Below are 22,831 nucleotides of genomic sequence, written 5' to 3'. Positions count from 1 at the left end.
GCATAATACACAAATGTGTTGTATAGATGAAATGAGTGCAAGACAGTAGTGTACAGGACACCAACCCCCCACCCACAGGACCCAGGGATGTGCAAGAGGAAGGAGAGAGAACAGAGGAGGAAGGAAATCTGAGGGGCTGAAATGACAGCTGTACTAATGGCTGTGGAACTTTTAACTGTTGCACTTGAGCGTTCATCCATCTGTCCAGTTAGGAGCCTCATACAAAGTGGAGAAGGCTGTTCTAGGCCAAATTTTTCAAGATGCCTTTGGATTCCACTTATAGCCCTTTCTCATCACCCTCTTTCAACTTCTCATTCTCTCCTTGCCTCATCCTAATACTCTATTGTTCCTCAACCAGACACCCTATGATCCTTTTCATTTTTAGCCGAAGCCCCCCACTGCAGCTCCCACTTAGGTCCCATCTCATCTACAGAGTCAACATTTCTGAAATCCCACCATCCATTCTTCCTTACCTATCTCCTTTAAACATCCATCCTCTTGGTCAATCACTAAAACGTAGATGGGAGGGAAATACTTAAATTAATTCACATAGTGGCATTAATGATTGGTCAGACTTCCCCTCAACTCTCAGGGAAGCATTTACCTGAATCTCAGAATCTCGAGGTACTTGCAGGAACATATGTATGAATTTCACGATGCACTGGTCAGAAAGGCAATGAAGACCCGCAATTTGTGTCTTTCCATGTTATTATTCCAGGAACATTCACAGGCCTTTGAAATCATTTTGTTGTTCCACCCCTGTTTTCTTCTCCCATTGACCCTCAACTTTCTCTATTTCATAGAGCAGATTGTAAAATCAGTAATAGTTTTCTATGCTTACTTATATTCTACTTCAAACATTTTGTTAACTATAAGTTATATTAAGTTTCCTATGATCTAGATGCTTATTCAGTATTCCTCTGGTTCTTCCTATAACATATCATCTACTCATTATGATTATCATAATCATCATTATTATCAAAATTTATTAGAGAAAACAGTGTTGCCTTAAGCATTTACATTCTTACAGGAGGCACAGAGAGCCGTGGTGAATGACTAATGAAAATATTGAAGAATTAGTTCATTTTGCATGTGTCTAAAATATCCATTGATTTCAGAAAACTCTCCAAATAAATCTCCCTGAGTGAGAAATTGAAATGTAAATCACTTACGACTGGCTTCACCATTTCTCTAGACTTCCTGATTTTATTTGTACCCAACGAAGAGCAAAAGGAGCCTGTGATATTGCATGAGTTCCACTTTCAATACTGCTTTAAAAACAGGAAACTGTGATGAGAATGCACTTTTGAAGAGCCACACAAACTGGCTCCACTCAACAGATGAGGTTCAGTGGTATTCTGGGCCTGATTCTCCCGCTCCCACAGCCGATACCCAGAGAGGAGGGAATATGGTGATTCATCTAATCATAAATTTCATAGCTGCTCTGTCAATTATTTGTTGCACTCTGTTAATTACATTAAGGTTCAGCAGCTTGCCCTTTTGAGTTAGAAAGTGTATTTTTGACATCTCTTTCCCATCAGTAGCATTAAAAGTGAAAGTGCATGAAGAGTTATTTGGGCGAGGCGAAACTGAAGAGGCACAATGCTACCATCTCCATGCTTCAGAGCAGAGCAAAGTGAAGCTCAGCTAGACCCAGCGTCCTCCCCACAGCGCCACAGCCTGTTCAAAGTAGCTCCAGGATGGAACACACGTCCCGCATCTCCAAACATCCCTGCTTTAGTCATAGACCCCCAAGCCAACTGGAAACCATATATGGAAAAATAAGGTAACAAGAATCCCAAAGAAGTCTGACAGAGATTAGGGAGATCATATGATCATAGTACAGCCATATTAAGTATGTATCATGTACATCTTTCAATTTAAGTGTGTATAAATCTTCCTGTATTTCCTCACAAAACAACAGAGACTTAATAAACATTTATTAGATATATAAATGGAAAACAAATATAGAAACTAGTTAATGTCAGTGTACATAGGCTAGCAAAATCAATTGGAAAATGTCTTTGATCCAGTCCATTTCTTATTTAAAAAAAAATGTGTGTGACTTACTTTGGCCAGTGTTTCTAAGGTCCAATGAACTATGGCTACTGCATGATAAGTTGGGGCAGAAAAGAAAAAAAAAAAAAAAGCAATGCTTTTCATGCCTTCTGAGGCCCATCCTCGGAGAATAATATGAATTTTTAAAAATATGAAGAATACCTTATTTTCATTTCAGAATAAGCCTTTTTTTTTCTTTCTTATAAATGGGTGTGTTTAATGACCATCTTAGAATTTAGCAGGGTTATTTGTTCTGACGACAGAGAAAATCTTCCTTGACTTTCAAATTCCTATAGGTGCTTAATATTATTTCTCCAAATAGAAGGACTCTCTTGCCTGACATGGATCACCACTGAAGATGTTGTGAGGAGAACTGTCACGGAGGCAAGCATTGAGTGTGCCCCCAGGGAATTCCCATCCCATGGGTGTTAGCCTCGACTTTCACCGCGTGGCAAGTGAGCTGTCTGGTCACCCCAACCACCAAGAGCTCCGGTCCCCTCAACACACAGGAGCCCTCTGTGACAGTCTGACTCCATTCCTGTCCCAGAATGTGTGGGAAGCGCTGTTTCTCCAGGTCTGCTAAGGAGCTCAAGGAAATGCCACAGACAAATATTACTTCTGTGAGAAATTCATTTCTATCCCCTGGAAAGATCTTATGTTGATCTGTGGTAGAGCACGGTCTGTTTGTTTCCCTGTGGAAATGACTCGTGGCCATGGTAGCTCCAGGAACGTGGGGCATAGCCTTCATACTACACTTTCCTGACAGGTCAGTAATTAACTTGCATTGTTATTGTTTGTCGACTCCACCACAGCAGCCATTTACTAAAATAACATTTTAATTTCAGTTTCCTTCCAGTTCACTTTCCTTTTTCTTTTTTTTCCCTGTGGCTTCTACATCTCTATTAAGTCTAATTTCCCCAGACCACTTCCATAAGTGGAGAGAGTGCAATAAAACTCAGTTTCAAAAAACGTCAAATATAATGAGAAAAGAACATCACAGTAAAGGAATTTGACCATAGCCACCCCATTGGGTAACATTGTCTTTGACTGGGCAGGTGTTATATATAGGAAATGTGATAATAAGGCCTCGCATTTATTTAACTTAATTCGGGAATCAGGGTGATAGTCTGCATTTACTGACAAAGTCTGGCAAGTCAGCTGCATGGATAAACTGTCATACAATTATTGTCATTACCCGTGGGCATTCTAAATGGTGAAAATGACAAGTAAAATATATTTTTTAAGTAGAATAATTCCCAGACAAAATTGTGTGACAGGCAACCTTGATCTTTTTTAGATCACGGTATCTTGTTGCCATCTCTCATACCCTGGGCACCTTAGCTTTTTAGTTTCCATCTTATTGAGAGCAAAGAAACTGATTTACATTTCAAGTATTTTATTGAGCCTTTACCCTAAAAAATAGACTTATTAGGTCCCACAGTTTCTACAAAAATTATTGAAAACCCTGGGGGCAGACATAAGTACGCTTGCCTACCATAGAGTCTGGTACAAGTGCGATGGAGGATGGGACTGAGGACAATTTTAAGGTGAAGGTGACATTTGACCTTGATGTTGTATAAAAATAAGACCCAAAAGGCAGAGGAGGGATGTCCAGGGCAACACAGGCTGAGAGCACCAGATTTAAGGAAAATAGGAGTGAACATCCACAACAAATGGTGGAATATGGGAGGTGGGAAAGCGAGGGAAAGAGAGTCAGGGCTGGATGAGGAGAATCTTGCCATTTCCAGTAAAGAATTTGGGTGTTGTCTTACAGAGCCCCAGAAACTTTGATGATTTGTTTCAGGCATAATCCCCAGGATTTGGTGAAAAGACACCCAGAGAAATGGATCCCTAGCCACTGAAGAACAGTAGCATTCTCACTGGATGCCTCTTTTATTTAGCAATTAACTTCAAATCAGAATAAATATCATAGTATCTATTTGTAAACACTGATCTTATGATAAGAGCACCCGAGAAGTGATCTGGGGGAAAAAACACTCCAGAACTTCAGGAACCTCCTTTTGAACCTCGAGGTGCGTGTTTAATGCTTCTGGTCACCAATTAAATGAAGAGAAAGGTGAAGACTTTACAGGAAGGACAAAATGAAGCACTTAAGGAAGCGATATCAAAAGGGTACAATCATATCTTCCTAAGGACACAGAAGAAAAATAAAGTGAAAATTAGTTAGAACTGCTTCTGAATTTCCCTCCGGTGATCAGGTAAGTAGTCCAAAATTGAAAAGCAAATAGGAATAAAATGCCTGTGCTATTTTAATTATGTTTAGGCAGCATAAGAAATTTTATGAAATGGCAATCTCCTTAGATACACAGGAGAACCATAAGGGGCATAAGTAATGCAATCCTCCCTCTGCTTCCTGTCAGTTTTGACCTAATCTAGCAAGAAATGCTGAGCCATTTTCCGCCTCTTGCGTACAAGTATCAATTAAGGGAAAACAGGGTGACTATCTTAGGGCACTGGATGATGAAATGTCACTTAAGGAGAAAACATTGGCTGTACAACAAGTTGCTCAGCAGCCACAGTCTTAGGAAACACTGACAAAACAAGCAGTCTCAGACATTCTCTGGATGGGACCGGTTCTCTGATCTTTGCTGGAAGAGGACCAAGGGCAAAAAGTACATTTCAACCCGTGATTGCTCTTTTCCTGGGATTTCATGTTCCATAGCATTTGCTTCCTAAAGGATGTGACTCAGTTGCAAAGCCCTTTCATCAAGCCGATTAAATCTAATCACGCACTGATTGCAGTACACCAGGATCCCTCTATCTCTACCTTGGCCAGCCCAGGTTAAAATATGGAGAAGCTGCATACTGCATAATTAGTGATTGACAGTAATTAACAGGAGTCAGTAATTGACAGTAGTCAAATATGGCTGACATTTGTTTTATTTAGCAAATTTGTTATTGTATCCGATTAGTCTTTCCCTAATGCTCCTGTCTTCAAAATCTGGATTGATTGGATCGGATTTCAGTGTCAAGGGGACATGTCTGAAAATGGGACAGTGATGTCATAGTCCATTGTTGTGACAATGACACCATTAAAATAAAATATTTCAGTATGTTTCCTTTTTTTTTCCCCCATGGTTTTTATTTATTTATTTATTTATTTATTTTATTCTTATGTTAATCCCCATACATTACATCATAGTATGTTTCCTTTAATGCATTTAAAAATCAGTCTCCCGCTCAGTTGTGTATGCATAAAATACATTTTAAATAGTGTGTGTGTGTGTATGCTTGTGTATAAAGCACAACGGATTGTCACAAACTGAACACACTCGTGTAACCACACCCAAACTGAGAAACTCGACAGTCTCAGCATTCCAGGAGCCCCTGAAACTCCCTTTCAGTCACTCTCCACCCACCCCACTAAAAATAATCACTATTCTGTCTTCTTAGTTTTGCCTGTTTTTAAAATTAATCTAAATGGAAAACCTAGAGTATGTACTTTTTATTGCTGAGCTTATTTCACTCAAACATTTATTTGTGTGGCTGATTGCTGTGTAATATTCTTCTGTGAAGTGCTTATAAAAAACTTTGTTAGTTCTTCTTTTAGGTTCTTTGTCCTTTTCCTGATTTGTAGAGGTTATTTTTGTACTCTGGATACAAACCATTTTTAAATATATATGTCACAATAATTATCTTTTCCCACTTGTGGGTTACTCTCTTAATAGAATCTTTTCATCAATAGACATTCTAAATTTTAGGATAGTCCACTTTATCATTTATTTCCTTTTAGGTTTAGTGATTTTTTTTTTTTTTTGTCCTCTTAAGAAATCCTTGCCTGATCCAAGACCACAAAGACTATTCCTGTATTTTCCTCTAAAAAGATTTGTTGTTTCAACTTTTATTTTTAGAAATGTGATTCTTCTGGAAATAATTTCTGTGTTTGCTGTGAGATAAGGGTATCTTTTATAGAGATAATTCATATATATTTCTTTTAATTAGAAAGACCTGTCATCTCTTATGGTTTATTGAGGTGAGAAAGGACCAGGATCTGGCTCTTCATCTGAAGTAAACAGATACTGGAGAGCTCTCCTATCCACAAACGTTGACAAGAGGTGCAGTTGTGTCCAACAATCACATATATCAAGAAACACTGGCAATTGGAGATCCAAGTTGAATAGAAAGATTTATCAGACAGGTGGGAAAAAACAACCACTGGTAATCGGAGAAGGTCAATACTCAGAAGTTCAGATCTGCAGACTGTTATCAACTAGGAGGTTTGCTATTAAGTGTCAGAGTTCTGATTACTGTGTATTTGTTCAGACGTATCTCAATTATCCAGAAGGGGGACTGGCAGTAGAGAAGTAGGACCTCAGTCCTAGCAAGAGAATGAGGCCGTGAATGACCAGGTTACCAGCAGAAGTTGTGGTTGAATACAAAGCAAATGTCTCATGAGAAAGGGCATGACTTGCTGAAGGACTGGGAATGGTAAGTAAGGGGAAACACACCCGATGTATGCATCGCAAGTGCAGACCAAAGCCATGATCACTTGTTATAATTTAATATTGAACTCACCAAACTAGTGAGGAGTAAGAAAGCTATAGAGCGGTGATTCTCAAGTGTCAATATGAGAAGCTTCATAAACACGCAGATGGTACTACCCATTCCAAAGACTCTCGTCCAGCAACACTGAAGAGGGGCCCGAGAAACTACATGTTTGGCCTTCACCCCGGTGATTGAGATGCACACTGAACTTTGCTGACAAACAAATCTCTAGAATTACATAAAACTCTTCTTTTTTTATTTTATATCTGTGTTGTTCTAAAATTATTACTAATTACTATAGTATCTTCTTATTTTTTAATCCCATTGCTACTCAGTTCATATTTGCTAATATTGTTGTTCCGATTAAATTTTCTGGGAATGAATTTCACTTTGGAATTTGTTGGTGGTTGGGGTAGTGGTATTGATCATAGTTGGGAAAAGTGAGAAGAGAAGTGACTACGTGGCTAAGTAGGTAGATACTGAAAAATGAATTATTTTATATAAAGGAAAAACCCAACAGGATCATACTACAGGCAATCTGGGTCTATTGTGAGCGTTTCGGCATGAGTGCTTTTTTTTTTTTTTTTAATGTTTATATCATGAACATGGTAAGTGTGAGTAAAACAACATCAATTTAAACATTTGGAAAACAGTTCTCTTGCTTGTAAAACATCAAAGGATGTTTGGTGTGAGAACAAACAAATTCCGCAAAACGTTGTTTTCACTCAAACTTAATCTGAAATCTTTGGGCAGTGAGGCTTCCTTTCATGAAGCCAAGAATATCAAAATGGCAAAAAAATATTTACTAGTTCACATCATTTAAATTGAAAGTTTTTGACTGAGTTTTTAAATTCCTGCCTTTGAATATCCTTTATATGCCAAGTGTATTTATTATGTAAAATGTATCTTTTTCTTTTTAGGCTGAAAAGACTCTTTTGATGCCTTATCTCTTGAAGAACTTCAGGTGTGTTACCAGGAACCTCCATCCAGGAGTTGTTTGGGGGTTAGATCCCCGATTTAAACAAGGGGTGCTTCTCTTTCCTCCAAGTGGAATTCAAGGGCCTCACCCCAGGAGGTAGGAGGTGGGAGCTGGTTAGATATACTATCTATCCAACTAGGTTCCAGTTAATTGAGTGTTACTATAATTTGAAGTAGTATAGCCAAATACCTATCTTAATTTAGGCTCCTCACAAAGCAAAATACAGAATTTGGGCTTGGCCACATTGAAGTCAAAAGGAAATGCCTAAAATATCTAGAATTTTAAAATGGCTATCAGGATTATCTATTTTATTTAAAAAGTATTCAACAGTAATTTTTTTTTTCCTTCTGTCCTCCCTTTATTCACTTACATTCTTTGTCCTAACTACTTCTGAGACTTAGTGATGCGGATCTATTCACAGACAACTTGCACGATGAAATGAGTTACACAGCCACACCCATGCTACATTTCCTCATCTAGCACACTGTGGATTTCACATGTGCGTGTGTGTGCATGTGTTTAAACTGTTGTTACGATTATCTTCATCCACTAAGGTATACAAATCTCTTCGATCTCCCCTACAACAATGCACACATGCAATTGTACATGTTCTGGTCCCTATCTTATATCATGTGACTTTGCAAATACCAGGCAAATTAAGGATGACTCTATCTGCTATTACTTAGAAAGGTTAACCTTTGGAGACATCTTTTAATGGTTAAAAAATGCTTTGAAGAACATGAGCAATAAAACAACATCAGTTCTTTCAAGTTAGGAAAAGGAACCCACTCATGAAAGTTAGACAAGCAAAACAAGGGCCTCAATGAAAAGTCCATACAAAAATGGATGGTGTTTTCATAGAATAATCTAATGTGCTAGTCTCTGAGCCTTTATTAAGATTTATTCTGTATATGGAAGTTATCTGGAGGAGTCTAGTTCTTTCTAATCATGACACTCTGCTCCTGCTTTCTTAGGAGCAGCTATAAATTCAAGAAGAGGTGGAAAACCGGCTAGACTGCCAACCAAATTCAACCCACAGACATATGTTGTTGGGCCTGAACAATGTTTTAGAATGTTTTGAATCAGTTTCCAATTGAAAATCAGGATTTGTACTCAAAAAAAAAAAAAACAGGTGCAGATCTGTGTGTCTTCCCTTGAAAAATCAGAAGATGTAGAAAACTGGTCAAGGATGTATGATAACAGTCAGCTGGGGGTGGGCAGCTTCTACATCCTGTAAACAGGGCAAGTTCTCTCTGATCCAGAGGTTCTCTCCCTTTCTACTTTATCTGCATAGATATCCTGACTGGTCTGTGGGCCTTTGTGGCGCCAGTCACCTCCAGGGGTATTGCTCCTCTGATGTTCGCATACAGCTCTTTCTGCTGCATGCTGAATCGGTATCATTTTCTATATTTTATTATTTTTCAATCCAAGCCGGTAGAATTAGAAGTGGAGAACAAAACCAAGAGACTGTATCTGTACCACTGGTTTAGAAAGAGGCTCCTCAGAGATGAATATTACCTCATTTATCTGTATAACTCTTTCAGCATGATCTCACATTATCAGGAGTAGGATACTGTGCTGTGCTCTTTGCTATTGCTAAGCAAGTTCCCCTTTTCTCCCCTCCCTGCTCTGACCTCCTTTATTGTTCCTATTACATTTTGGCAGATAATTATATCCCTACTTCTATTGTTTTCTGTTCTCTATTTGAGTTGTGCGTCTCTTCTGACCAAATTGGCTGTGGGTTCTTTAACATCAGACACTATATTTGTCAGCATTGCTCTGTACTGTATGGAGAGCATTACAAGCATCTGGTATCTGCCTGAAATCCCCTGTCTTTAACTCCCCCAGGACCATGAGCATCTCCAACAAGTTCAAGTTGGCCACCATATTAGAATGATTGGGATTCCCAATCCCAAGAGTCACTGGATTCTTTTTTTTTTTTTTTTTTGTCTTATTTTCCTACTTCCCCACATCAAGAGATGCCAAATGGACCTAGGATGCAGTGCACCACGGTCAGGGGAAGTCAGAACAATCACTGTATCTCGCCTTCCCCACCTTCCCAGCCTCAAACCCTGCTCTCTACCCATCTGCTGTGCTGACCAGTCTCTAGTCTTCCTTTCAAGCTGATTTCTCACTCTGAAACTATGGCCCACTTGCTAATCCCCCTTCCTAGAGCTAGACTTCTGGCCTGTAGGATATAGAGCCAGTTCTCCAAGGACAACACCACTTCCACTGAGTATTTGCTCCATCACTTCCCACGGCCACACCCGCTTTCATTAATCCAATGTCCTCACACTGACTGCTTTCAGAATTAGGACTGAGATCGATGGAGTCATTCAACCTCTGTAACTGAGTGTCCTGAGCAGGATTCCCCAGGGAAAAAACAAAACAAAACAAAACAGTTCTAATTCTTCTCTAACTGGATCAGCAACCTAGACCCTGGACCTTCCAAATTTCTTTCTTATTTTTCCTTTTCAGAATCACTTTGCTAGGACTCCAGCATATCTGCCTCATGAACCATTTACGTCACCACCTTACCACCCTGGGAAAAATTAGATATACTATAAAAATAGATGAGGAAAATTCTACTTTTTTTCTCTCTCCTTATCTGCAGTTTTTCTTTGCTTCATTTTAATTCCAAGTCCAAGAGTCAATGATTCTCTAACACTTTTTAAATTGCTCTGTGTGGGGACACCTGGGTGGCTCAGTTGGTTAAGCGTCTGCCTTAGGCTCAGGTCATGAACCCTGGGGTCCTGGGATCGAGCCCCGCATCGGGCTCCCCCGCTCAGCAGGGAGCCTGCTTCTCTCTCTGCTTGCCCTGCTCCCTCTGTTTGTGTTCTCTGTCTGTCTGTCTCTCTCTGACAAATAAGTAAATAAAATCTTTAAAAAATATAAATAAATAAATAAATAAATTATTTCTGTGTGGGCAACCCTCTCGGGTCCCCTCCCTCTTTGGGAGCTTTGTACTATTGCCCAATAAACTTTGCTGCCTAAATAAATAAATAAATAAATAAATAAATAAATAAATTGCTCGGTGTGATGGATTAATTCTTCAAAATTAAAGGGTATTTTCAGTGAGGACACATCTTGAGCTGCTTGAAAAAAAATTTCCATATCAACCAAAAATTGGTAAATAAACAAGAAAAGAGCCTTCTTTCTTCTCCTCCACATGGCTATACTATATTCCCCCACACAGCTGTATTGAGGAAATGAAACTAATAGCAAGAAATTGCTCTTGATGAGTTTCATAATGTTATCATAATACTTAGAATTGAAATAAACCAGAATTATCCTGCCATGATTTTTATATCATAATGAAGGAAAAATATGGTCATCATTTAATTCTAGGCAACCTGATAAAACTGTTACTACTATAGCTACTATTCATACTACATTTAACCTTTTTAAAGCAATTATTTTGTACCAAAAGCTAGGCAAAGTTCTTTACATATGTTATTTTCTTTTTTATCTTGTGAGGAAACTCCTCATTTTATAGATGAGGGAATTCAGTCTTCAAGAGATTAAGTAACTTGTACAAAATACCATAGATGACATCTAGCAAGTGGTGGAGCCCAGAGATTTCAGACAGGCACCAAATGCCAGGTTGTAGGACCATTCATTCTCTTCTCTCCATCCAATCAATTGACCAAATTCTGTTCCAGAACTTTTTTTATTCCTTACAGTGATAATAAAATATTAAGAGCACAGGCTCAGAAATCAGGAAACAGGAAAAATGTTCTTGACATGTCCTGAAACAATTTAATTTTTCTATATTTCATTGTTTTCTATCAAATCTATGAAAAGCTCTTGTTTTTCTTACTAGCTTGCTGAATGATCACATAAAATAATGTATGTAAAACCACTTTTAAAACTCTAAATAACAAACAATGAATCATGGAACACTACATCAAAAATTAATGATGTAATGTATGGTGATTAACATAACAATAAAATTTTTTTTAAAGCCTTTAAAAAGAAAAACTCTGAATAGAACATAAATAGATAATAGATATTCTTACTTGTGTTAATTAACTTGAACCGAACCATCACCCTGATGACATGACGTGAATCTGAAATAGGCAAAGTAAAGGAGTCAGAGAAACAGGAGCATGAAAGCAAGTAAGACCCCTTTGGCCATAGTCTAGGCAGGATTAAATGGATGACCAAGTTAGTAACTGTGACAATAAATGAAATGGAAAGAAGGAAATGGATGCCCCTAAAACATAGCAACTGATTGACTGCATGCAATAAGCGGTATCCAGGAGTCCACAGAAATTCCAAGCTTACTTGTATAGGTGATTTCAGGAATAGGGACATCTTAACCGAAGTTAGCAGGAGAAAGAGAAGGATTCTGTGGGGAGATTAGGGGCTAACTTGAGACATAATCAGTTTGAACTACTGTTGGGATTCCATGGAGTGGCATCAAGTGACAACTGAAAATGAGGAACAATATTGGGAGAAAAGCCAAGAGCAAAGATAGAAATTTAAGGCCTATATTTGAGGAAGTTTATCTATTTATTTATTCATTCATTCATTCATTTAATTTCAGGCCAGGTAACTGGAAAAAATTTAAATGTTCTGGCAACCACATTACAGGAGAAAAACGAAGTGGGTTACATTAACTTTAAAAATATATTTTATTTAATTCAATATGCTAAAATTTTGTAATTTCAGCATATAATCAATGTAAAGCTATTAATATTCTTTTTATTTGTACTACGTCTTCAAAATCTGGTTATTTTACACTCAATTTAGACAAGGCACATTTCAAATACTGAATAACCATTTGTAGCTAGTTACTTTCATAATCGACAGCATGGTCTAAGAAAGTATTTGGGGGATTTGTGGGCTGAGGGGAGGCATAGGTTTACAGGAAAAAGAAAAGAGAAATAGAAAAGGCACCTGCAGTATGACAGAAATGGAGGCAAAAAAATGTTTTCTTCGTCACATGTTGTATAACATCTCTACAGAAAGCAATATATGCAGCAAACAAGAAAAAGGTCTTCCACAGATGGTATTGTTTTAGACAGCAAACAAAGGAGGATCCGTTTGGACACTTTCAGACTCTAGGGTCTCACGAATGAAGTCCAGCACTGCTTAACTGCTGACACTTAAATGGCTTAGAAATAGTTAGCATGGCATAGTGAAAATAACATGGATTTTGTCTATTCATGGATTTAACCCAGATACGCCTCTAAATCATGACATACTCTATCAGAGAGCTCTGTAAATTTGGGCACTTAGCCACTTACCTTTAACTTCCTTATCTTTAAAATGGGAGTACTAACTTCTTTACATGATTTTTGTGGCTATCAGATACTATTACGTAGGCAAAACACCTAATATATAATATGCATTATACATAATATCGTAATCATAGCTATGATGCTCATTATTAACAGTGCCACTCTAATTTATATTGATGAGTGCCTCATGTTAATGTAAGCATCTTGAGAATGAGAAAACATTGTCTATATTTTGTAACACCATAGTGCCTACCACAGTGTTGGAGATACCACTAGGGTAATCAACACTCATTTTTCTCCTGTATTCCACTTAAGACAACCATCCTGGTATGAAGAGGTAATAGTACATGGAATCTCAGATTACTTGATTTCCTAGTGCCTTTAGCAGAAAGATGAATAAGAGTTCCATTGCTCAGACTCTAGCCTTTCCATTCTAACATAAAATTAACTAATGCCGAAAGATAAATGAGCAGAAACAAAATTTCCCTTGACTCAGCACCCAATTTCCCGAGCATTCTACCTTTCAGAGCTCCTTTAAACAGAGATCTCATTTGACTCTAAGTTCAGCATTACACCAGTAGAGACTAGAAAAAGTTCTCTACATTTTGAAGAAATTAAAGTAAACATAAAATTAATGGTTTTAGTAAAATAGCTTAAAATTTAAATGCTTAAAGATGATTGGTGTTTTCCTTCAGTTTCTGGCAATATGTTTTCAGATGGTGGGTCATTTCTTCTGAGTTTCAGAAAGGCACTGTAATATATAATGAATCCAGGCTTTCTTTTTTATTATTACTATGTTCAGTTAGCCACTGTATAGTACATCATTAGTTTTTGATGTAGTGAATCCAGCCTTTCAATCCAACCTTTCATCACTGTGAGGTTACTCAAAACATACCCATCATGTGTCATTTGTTTAAAATATGTTTCTAGCTTCTCTTCCCCTAAATTTATCCTATTTTTTTCAGACCCAGGGAAGCCACAAATCTCCAGAAAGCCTTTTCTGACTCTACAGTCCAGAGTCAACTTTTATATCATTTATTCTTTCACTAATCAAATATTCACTGAGTGTTTTTCATATGCTTACCATGTTCTACTTTCTAGATATTCAGTAGCAAATAGACAAGGTCAATATGCTCATAGATGATTCAGTCTAAGTTGAAAATAGCCACTAAGCAAGTGGACAAAAAATAATAATAATAATTTCCCATATCCAAAATGCTGTTTAGAAAAATGAAAGCAAAGTAATAAGAAAGAGAGGGCCTTACAAGTCATGAAAGGAGACTGAACTAATTTGAAATATAATAGAAAGTCATTTAGAATTTTTTTTTATTGGGAAAGTTGTAGGATTAAATCTTAAGAAGTCACTTTGGCTACTTCTTGGGAAATAACTATGGTATGAAAAATAGAAGCAGGGAGATGAGTCAAGAAGATTCTGTATTATCAGTGGTAGAAGTGGTAATAAGTAACTGAATTTGGGATATTTCAATATACATTTTACCCCTTGCTTAATGTCTAATTCATTCCTCCTAAGAGAAAAGCTGTTAAACAAAATCCCAAGATATACAACCAACATTTACAAATACAAAAATATATGAATAGATAAAATAAATCTGCTTACATAAGTAATAGCAACAATTTGATAAAAAATAAAGTGTATATAAGATGTAATATAGAAATGTTTCTTTTATTTATTAAATTTCATTTTTTCTGCATCATTTCCCCTACCAATGTTTTCTTTTTTTTAAAAGATTTTTACTTATTTATTGAGAGAGAGAGAGAGAGCATGAGAGGGAGGAGGGTCGGAGAGAGAAGCAGACCCCCTGCTGAGCAGGGAGCCCGATGCAGGACTCGATCCTGGGACTCTAGGATCATGACCTGAGCCGAAGGCAGTCGCTTAACCAACTGAGCCACCCAGGCGCCCCTCTACCAATGTTTTCAATGTTTGTGAGACTTATGGTTTTCTTGCGCACAGAGTGTACTTAATAATCAATTATAGTACAGAAAAACATCTTCAGGGTCACAAAAAAACCTACGTGGAAGGTTCTAGAAGTTGCCACCTCTTCAACCTTCTTGAGTTCATTCAAACATGTGCAAACCAAAATTGCTCCATATGTTTTGTATGATTTTTTCTTACCTGAAAGTAGAAAGTGAATCAGGGAGTGCAGTTTTATCTAAAATTTGATGTTACTACATGCCACAGATTGTAGTGTATTCATTTAGCAGTTTTTTTGAGGAAAAGTCATTATACCAACCAACAAACAAAAAATTAACAAAAAATAATGAACCATTAGTCTGAAAAAAATATATAACTTTTCAAGAGCCACTATTGAGAAAAGTTAAGTAAACAGGATAATGAGATCTAAGTCATTATTTTGCAGGCTCTGCTTATTGCTGATGAATTGAATGTGGTTTGGGGTAGGAAATGTGTGGGTAAGAGTATAATTGATGTTAATTCTAGTTTATAGTCCTCAACAGATAGATGAATGGTGGTGCCATTAACTGAGATGGATGAAAATAAGGAAGAAGCAAGTTGGGTTGGGGGCAAGCAGGGAATAAGTAAGAGGTTAGTTTTGAACATACTCATTTTGATATCTCGATGAGACATTCAAGTGAAGATGATGAGTAGCCAGTTGCATTTATAGTTATAATGCTAAGAAAAAGTTCCAATCTTGAGATCTAACTAGAATACAGATCATATTTAAACTCATGGCACTGCAAGACATTTGCCTAGGAATAAACTTGGAAGACAAGAGCTAAGGCTAAAAAAGATAGAAATCTGAAGACTGAGTGCAAGGCATCCCAATATTTAGAGTTGAATGATGAGGAAGATTTATCAAAGGAGACAGAGAAAGAGCATCCAATTAGTTTGGTGAAAAACTGAAAGAATGAAATACCCCAGGAGTCAAAGGAAGAGAGAGGTTTAAGAGGGCAGGAATGTTCAATTGCCTCAAATGCAGCTCACATAGTAGATAATATGAAGACACGTAAATGACCATTGCATTTGGCAAAATGAGTCTGGGACTCTGAGAATAAAATGTTCTGGGATATTTCTATAGCATTGCATTTATACATACAGATTTATACTTAAATTCTTGTGTTTGTGCACTAAACTACCTAAAAAGTTTTCACTGGCTAGATAGCACATTGATTCTTTGTGTCCCCAATAATTCCTAGCATAACCCAGTGTACTTAGAGTTCAAAATTATTTACATAATTGAATTGAATTGGGCTGATGCTCACCAAAAGAGAAAATCAATTTTAAACCCACAATAGTAGTGTGTGTAATCGACAAGGCCAATTCTAAAAATAAGATTTTCTGCTTATTCTTTGGCATTCCATAAATATTCCGTCTCATTAGATGAGCTTTCCTACAATTTCAGAGGCGATGGGAACCATGAAGCGTATATTTCCTCAACTTTGTCTCCTCAGTGCATCTTTATATCCCATCATCCACATACACACTCATTAAAGTGCTCTCCCTTCAGTTTCAGGTTAACTTATCTGTTAACTTACCTACTTGATTACAAGTAGTGATTACACCCAACTGTCTTAGTCTCTGACACCTTGTCAGGTTTCTGGATATATTCCCTTTGTTTCCTTCATTTCCATTTCTTTTCTCTTCTCCTTCACTTCAACATTCATGTTTCATCCGTTTTTTAGCTACTACCTATTTCAAGACTTATAAAAAGAGTATTTTACATAGGCTATCCCCAATTTCTTACTTCTTTGACATCTCCTTCTAAGGCTTGAACTTCATTAATGCTTTTGGTCCTTAATTATACAATTGAGAAAGGATACATTATCTTATTAAGAAAAATAAGTAAGGGCACCTGGGTAGCTCGGTTGGTTAAGTGTCCAACTCTTGGTTTCAGCTCAGGTCATGATCTCAGGGTCCTGAGATCAAGCCCCAAGCCAAGCGTAGAGCCTGCTTGTCCCTCTCCCTCTGCTTCTCCCCCTCTCTCTTTCTCTCTCTCTCTCTCATAAATAAATAAAATCTTTAAAAAAAAAAAAGAAGAAAAACAAGTAGACCTTTAATCCTTTAAAAATAAGCTCAATCTCAATCATAATAACAGAAATACCAATAAAACTATATTGAGATACAATTTTCTACCCATTAGCAAAACCTGAAAAGTTCAGCAACACAATCCATTGGAAAAGCTACAGAGCTTCTACCAGCATTCTAAGTGCTGGTGGAAGTTCAAAAGGTTACAACTAACCTGAAGTTAGTATGGCCATAACTATCAAAATTATTTTGTCTCTTGGCTTATAAACAAACAGTATCCCTGAAAATTCATCCCACAGATATATTTTAAAACACACACAATTTCATAACACATCCATTGCATTAGCAAAAAATTGAAGACACCCATGACTCTTTTAATTGTGATATATCCACCCAGTGAAATACTGAGAGAATACTGAGAGAGAGAGAATTGAACACTTTCCTATTTTTACTGTGGAAATATCTCTAAGATATTACTAAAAGAAAAAAAGCAATGTGGAGAGGTGTGTATAATATGCTACCTTTAATATAATAAAGGAGGGTTTATGCACATACATTATATATATGCATATTTGCAACTGTAAAAGATTTAAAAAAAATAACCATGAAAAGTGGTTGCCTGTTGGGTTAAGGTAGGTGTGAATAGAGGTATATAGAAATGGGAATGTAAGAAAGATTTTTTTCTATAATTTTTATATTTAGGTTTTGATTTGAACCATCTTGCTGCATCACCTGTTCTTAAATTCAAAACAAACAAAACAAACAAAAAACAAAAATACTTCCATAAAGTAAAAAAAATCATTATAACCACAGCCTAAGGACCTCAAGGCACCTGGGGAGGGGAGCCAGCACTTGATGTTACAGGAATATCAACCTTCACTGACTGCAACCATTTCTGCAAACTGCCCTGAAGAGTATGCCACCGACAGGGAGATATATGGAAGAAACAAATAAATCCCCATGCTGGATAGCCCATCCAGAAGCAAAATGTGGACATCCTATTATGTATTTCCCCTGCTAAGCAGTACTGTTGTTACTTATAACCCTTCATCATAATCTGCTAGGCAGGTCCACTCTACTAGGATCTCAAACAGTCTTTCTGGCCTTACCTCCTACTACTATACTCGCAGCTAACAAAACTAGACAACTCATTCTTCCTTGGAAATTCTCTGACATTTTTGCCTGGACATATCTCCTTTCTGTTCTCTGGAATATTTCTCAAATCCCAAATCCTAGCTCTCTCTGAAAACTACTACAAATCTTTCCTCCCAAACTGTCCTGATCTCTCTGATAGGATATAATCAAATGATGTAACACCCGGAAATTCTCTAATTTATTGCCTGGCACTTAGGAATACAAAATGTTTCACGAACTTCTGAATCCTTGTATGGTACTGGACAAATTTTACTTGTATTATAAATATTAATATAACAATCATACTAGATTATAAACTTCCAGAAGTAAAATATTGAGACAGGTGTTCATATATGAGGTAGCTCTTGAAAAATACTTAAAAATTCAGTTTAATTGAAACGTTTGCTTCATTCAGACCTATCTTTAAACTGATACTGTATTTCTGTCTGATTATAAAGTTTGGAGAAATTTTTATTTTATAATTTGAATAAGCACTGTTTTTAAATGTGACCATATGTGGCTGTATAGTAGAGTTACGTGGCTTTTACCCATAAGAAATAAAGCCACATTTCCTCTGGGGAAAGCATTTTCGTTTCTATGTGGAGACACCTCTGTTCAGCTAAGAGTACATGTGTTGCAGGCTTGGGCGGTTCCTCCATGCAAGAGAAGGCCTAGGACCCAATCCAGTCAGTCACTCATGGTGTTTGTGTCTTAGAGTTAATGATTAGTTCTACCATGGTCAGGTGACAAAATTTGGTCCAATCAGACCTCAGTCTGAGACCTTTACTGTGGTGATAGGGGAAAGCCAACCTTCTGCAACAGACTCTGAAAAGGTGAAATGTAAACCTGAAGCTTTCTTGTCAACTCTGCTAGCTTCTGTCAGAGAGGGCTGATAGCACAGTGAAAAAAAAAAGAGCTAGGTAATGAAGAAAATATAACCCAATCTTAATCCTGTGTGAGCTCCTGGATTCTACTATGCCTGACTTTGCTCTCCTTGGGTTTTTCAGTTATGCAAATTAATGCCTATCTTGATTGCCTAAACTAATTTCAACTCATTTTCTATCATTTGAAAACAAAGGCATTTTGCCAACTCTAAACTGAAATTTAGAATACTTATAAGTATATTTTAAAGTCTAACTCCATAACATGTATTATGCAATGCAAAAAAATATATATATATGCTTCTGGTACCCAAAGATTTAAATTCAGAATATTAAATTATTGGGCGCCTGGGTGGCTCAGTTGGTTAAGCGACTGCCTTCGGCTCAGGTCATGATCCTGGAGTCCCTGGATCGAGTCCCGCATCGGGCTCCCTGCTCGGCAGGGAGTCTGCTTCTCCCTCTGACCCTCCCCCCTCTCATGTGCTCTCTCTCATTCTCTCTCAAATAAATAAATAGAATCTTAATTAAAAAAAAGAATACTAAATTATTTTAAAAATGCATATATATTAAACAATGGATTATGTTAAATATTTTCTAAGTGTATGGGAATATTAAAATAGTGTTAAGGCATAGTGAAATTAATTTTCATCCACTACAAGAATGGTGTATATTTATACAGGAATATCTTAGAGAAATGGACTCATCTCTATGGACCCTTCGTATAAGACACTATGTGTTTAAATACCATATCAGGACCAATGGTTAATGAAACACTCTTCCTGCCCCCAAATATTCCCCCCCCCACTATTTGCCATGGTATCATTCTCTACACTTGACCGAAGTCCTCAACATGTAGCTGTTCCTTTGGATCTGTCTGCTGAGAGACCTTATTAAAATTATACCAGGGAGGGGAGGCCTGGTTAAGAAGTAAAAAGAAACAAAGGTCTGCAGCCTTCTCCTGTGAACATGGATTATTTTTATCAGACTCTCTAAGTTCCGGGAAATAAATGAGCAAGTTTTAAGGACAATGGGAGTGGGATGGAAGGACCCAAGTGGGGTCTGTCCTTCTAGGTACCAAGGCTGCGAGACCCTAAGTTAGGGACAAAGCAGGCCACTCCAAAACAAAGCATTCAAAAAGAATAAGAGGAGGAATATCAAAGAAAAAAAAGTCTCCTTTCCGAATTTTGCTGAATGCTGGCCCCAAGTGGAAAAGCATGATATACTTTTAATAAATCAGCTTTGAAATTACTTTCCAAATGAGATTCTCTGCATTGTTTCATTTCACCAAAATTTGTTTCTTATTTATTCACTTAAAATGTATAAAGGTATAGTAACCTATAGTATGTTATTTGTCTTGACTCTCTTTAAGATTTGGTCTGTGTATTCAAGAGATAATGCATTACTTGTTTTTACAAACAATTCTGAGAGTGTCTTGGTTTTTATGTCTATCATCTCTAATTGTTGCTCTTTATAAATCCACACCAAGCTACGTAATTCATTCTTAGTTTTAGACACACCTCATAAGGTATTTATATTTTAATTTGACAGTTTCTGCAAGAAACAATCATTTAACAAGGAATTTGGCTTTTAAAAATATGAAATGGTTTAAAAAACTACTGTGGACCTTTTTTCAGTGCCAAATGCTTATGTGAATAGTCACTCTTGCTAATGTGTAAGTACTACATATGTTTATTCATGTGATCTTCTTTTATAATGAAATGAAATAAAGTAATAACATATCAACCCAAACTATCTGAATTATATAGCTTCTGTAGATGCAGAGGTTCAGAACCACAATATTGAAGACAGATTTAAATAATGCTTTCCATTGTGTGGAAATGTAACCAATTGAAAAGCTAATCAGAATATCAAAGCAAATGCATATTACCAGGGTCTCCCCACAGTCCAACAATAAAACATGTATTGAACATCAGGTCCTAATCTCTTTTTTGTGTGTGATCATTTTAATAGTCAACAAGTAGCTAGCCTCAGTATTGACTACTGAAGAGGTCTTAAAATAGAGTGTACTAGTATGCCGAATAATTTCCTACTAAATTGACCATATCAAAAAACATTTATATGTCTTTCAATAAAAGATAATAAAAGAAAAGAATTGTTGCCACTTATCAACCCTGTAACCATTTTTTAATAACACAAAAAAATCGGTGTTATGGGGCCATCACTTCCCCCGTTCAACAGCACAATAAAAATAATATTAGGGAAGAGCGGATCATATCGGGAGCTCTTATTAAAATTCTTTCAAAAATCTACACTCGGATTTATTTTAGGTATTTGTCTCTGAGATTAACAGTACTTTATATTTTTTTGTACATATGTTACAGAACACAAAGACATTTTGTAAAAGCAAGAAGTCAATATAAAAGAAAAGTTCTCATCACTTGATGGTTAACAAATCTCTTTCATTTCTAAGGTTATTATTTTGGAAAATCTCAAAGATGGAAAATTATATAATTATATAAAGACCAAAAATATATCTCTAATTTGCCCCTTCTCCCAAAAGTAACCTTCGATAAAGGCAGCTATGTCTTCTTTTTTTAACAGAGAGTTTTGCTTATGAAATAGAAACTAACCCTTCGCTCACCTTATATCTTATATACAATTTAGGAAAAAAATTAAAATACTCAAGTGTCATAATAGAGAGCTTTCTTTTGCATTTTAAAACTGTCCTGCTTTTTAATAGCTCTTTAATAAACTACACATTTAATAAACTACTCCTTTTTAAGGATTTCTAATGCTAACTTAATACAACACTTTATAGTGGAAATCTTTCACGTTGCAATTCAGATGTTATTTCTTGTTGTTACAAAGAATTGTTACAAAGTTTTAATCTTTCATTATCTGGATCCTGAATACTACACATTTTTGAAAAACCATCAGTTAAAGATGCAAAGTCCCGTATTTTATCTAATAGTTATTTTTAAAAGTATGTCCAAACTAAAACTATACCTTAATCTGTCTTTAACATTTTAGTATAAAATCTTAGCAAATGATCCTAGTGTAATTTCTGTTAAAGAACTTTTGAATTTGACAGTTGCAAATATGAGAAGAATAGTCTTTCTCCACCAAAAGAAACAAACAGATGTTTTAACCACAGGTGAAAACATGTTTTTGTAGAAATATTTGTATGTTCACACAAAAGCGTAGGACACGGCCAAACATTTTCAAGCTTAAATTTCCTGTTCAATATGAAGTTAAAATTCACTTACCTTTTCTCGGTGATCACTTGTTACTGACACTGCCATCAACTTCCAACTGTTAATGACTCTTTCAACAAAAACGGAAAACAGTAAAGTTGAGTCACATGTCGTAAGAGTAGGCCTATGTTGGATGCTGCTTAATTTCAGTACTGGAGGGAAAAAAAAAAAAGGCAGGGGGTGGGGGTGAGTACAAAAACTTTAAAATAAAACCACTTCCTGCGTAGATACGGTTAACAACACACATCACATCATCACTCGATTTGAAGAAATTGCCTTGTATAGTCAAGAATATTGTTATTTTTCAATGTGCTTTTCAATGTTCAAACATTACTACATTTCTATAGGTTTCATCAATTCTGATTTAATGGGGGTAAATGCATGGTTAAAAATGTAGCAAGGGGAGGGGCAGCGGGGAAGCATTACGGGAACTTCCTCTTTCTCTGCCTTCTAGCAAGAACTTAAAACCTAGGTCTCTGCAGTCCGCAGTTGGTGTGGGCATGCTCACATACCATCGGGAGGCTCTGCTTACTGACTTGGGGAGCCAAGAAGCCACTTCCAATTCACAGAGCTGATACTTCTGTCTCACTCACAGATGGACCAACCAAGCGGTGCTCCGGTTCCTAAATCTAAGGTCTTGGACAGGTTGCTAATGAACTTGAGAGCATACAACAGCCCAGGGCCCTGATGCCACCTGGAGGAGAGAAGGCTGCTTAGGTAGCACATGCTGTGACGCTCACTCTGGGGGTAGCTTTCACACTGGGGTGGCAGTTTCCTAAGCAGCTCTGAAATCTGCTGACGAGCTTTTA

General features: G+C 36.8%; 1 protein-coding gene across 1 annotated transcript in view; it reads right to left on the bottom strand.

Annotated features, from left to right (window-relative positions):
* Positions 1-22,178, bottom strand: part of ARHGAP15 (Rho GTPase activating protein 15) — a 606,659-nt gene extending 584,481 nt beyond the window's left edge. Inside the window, exon 1 of the mRNA XM_021695830.1 lies at positions 22,035-22,178. The gene's annotated coding sequence lies outside the window, so the exon portion shown is untranslated. The remainder of the gene's footprint in view (positions 1-22,034) is intronic.
* Between the last annotated feature and the right edge of the window lie 653 nt (positions 22,179-22,831).

Source organism: Neomonachus schauinslandi, chromosome 3, assembly GCF_002201575.2.
Source record: "Neomonachus schauinslandi chromosome 3, ASM220157v2, whole genome shotgun sequence".
In the NCBI taxonomy this organism is placed as follows: domain Eukaryota; kingdom Metazoa; phylum Chordata; class Mammalia; order Carnivora; family Phocidae; genus Neomonachus; species Neomonachus schauinslandi.
This window is presented reverse-complemented; position numbering and strand designations above follow the sequence as displayed.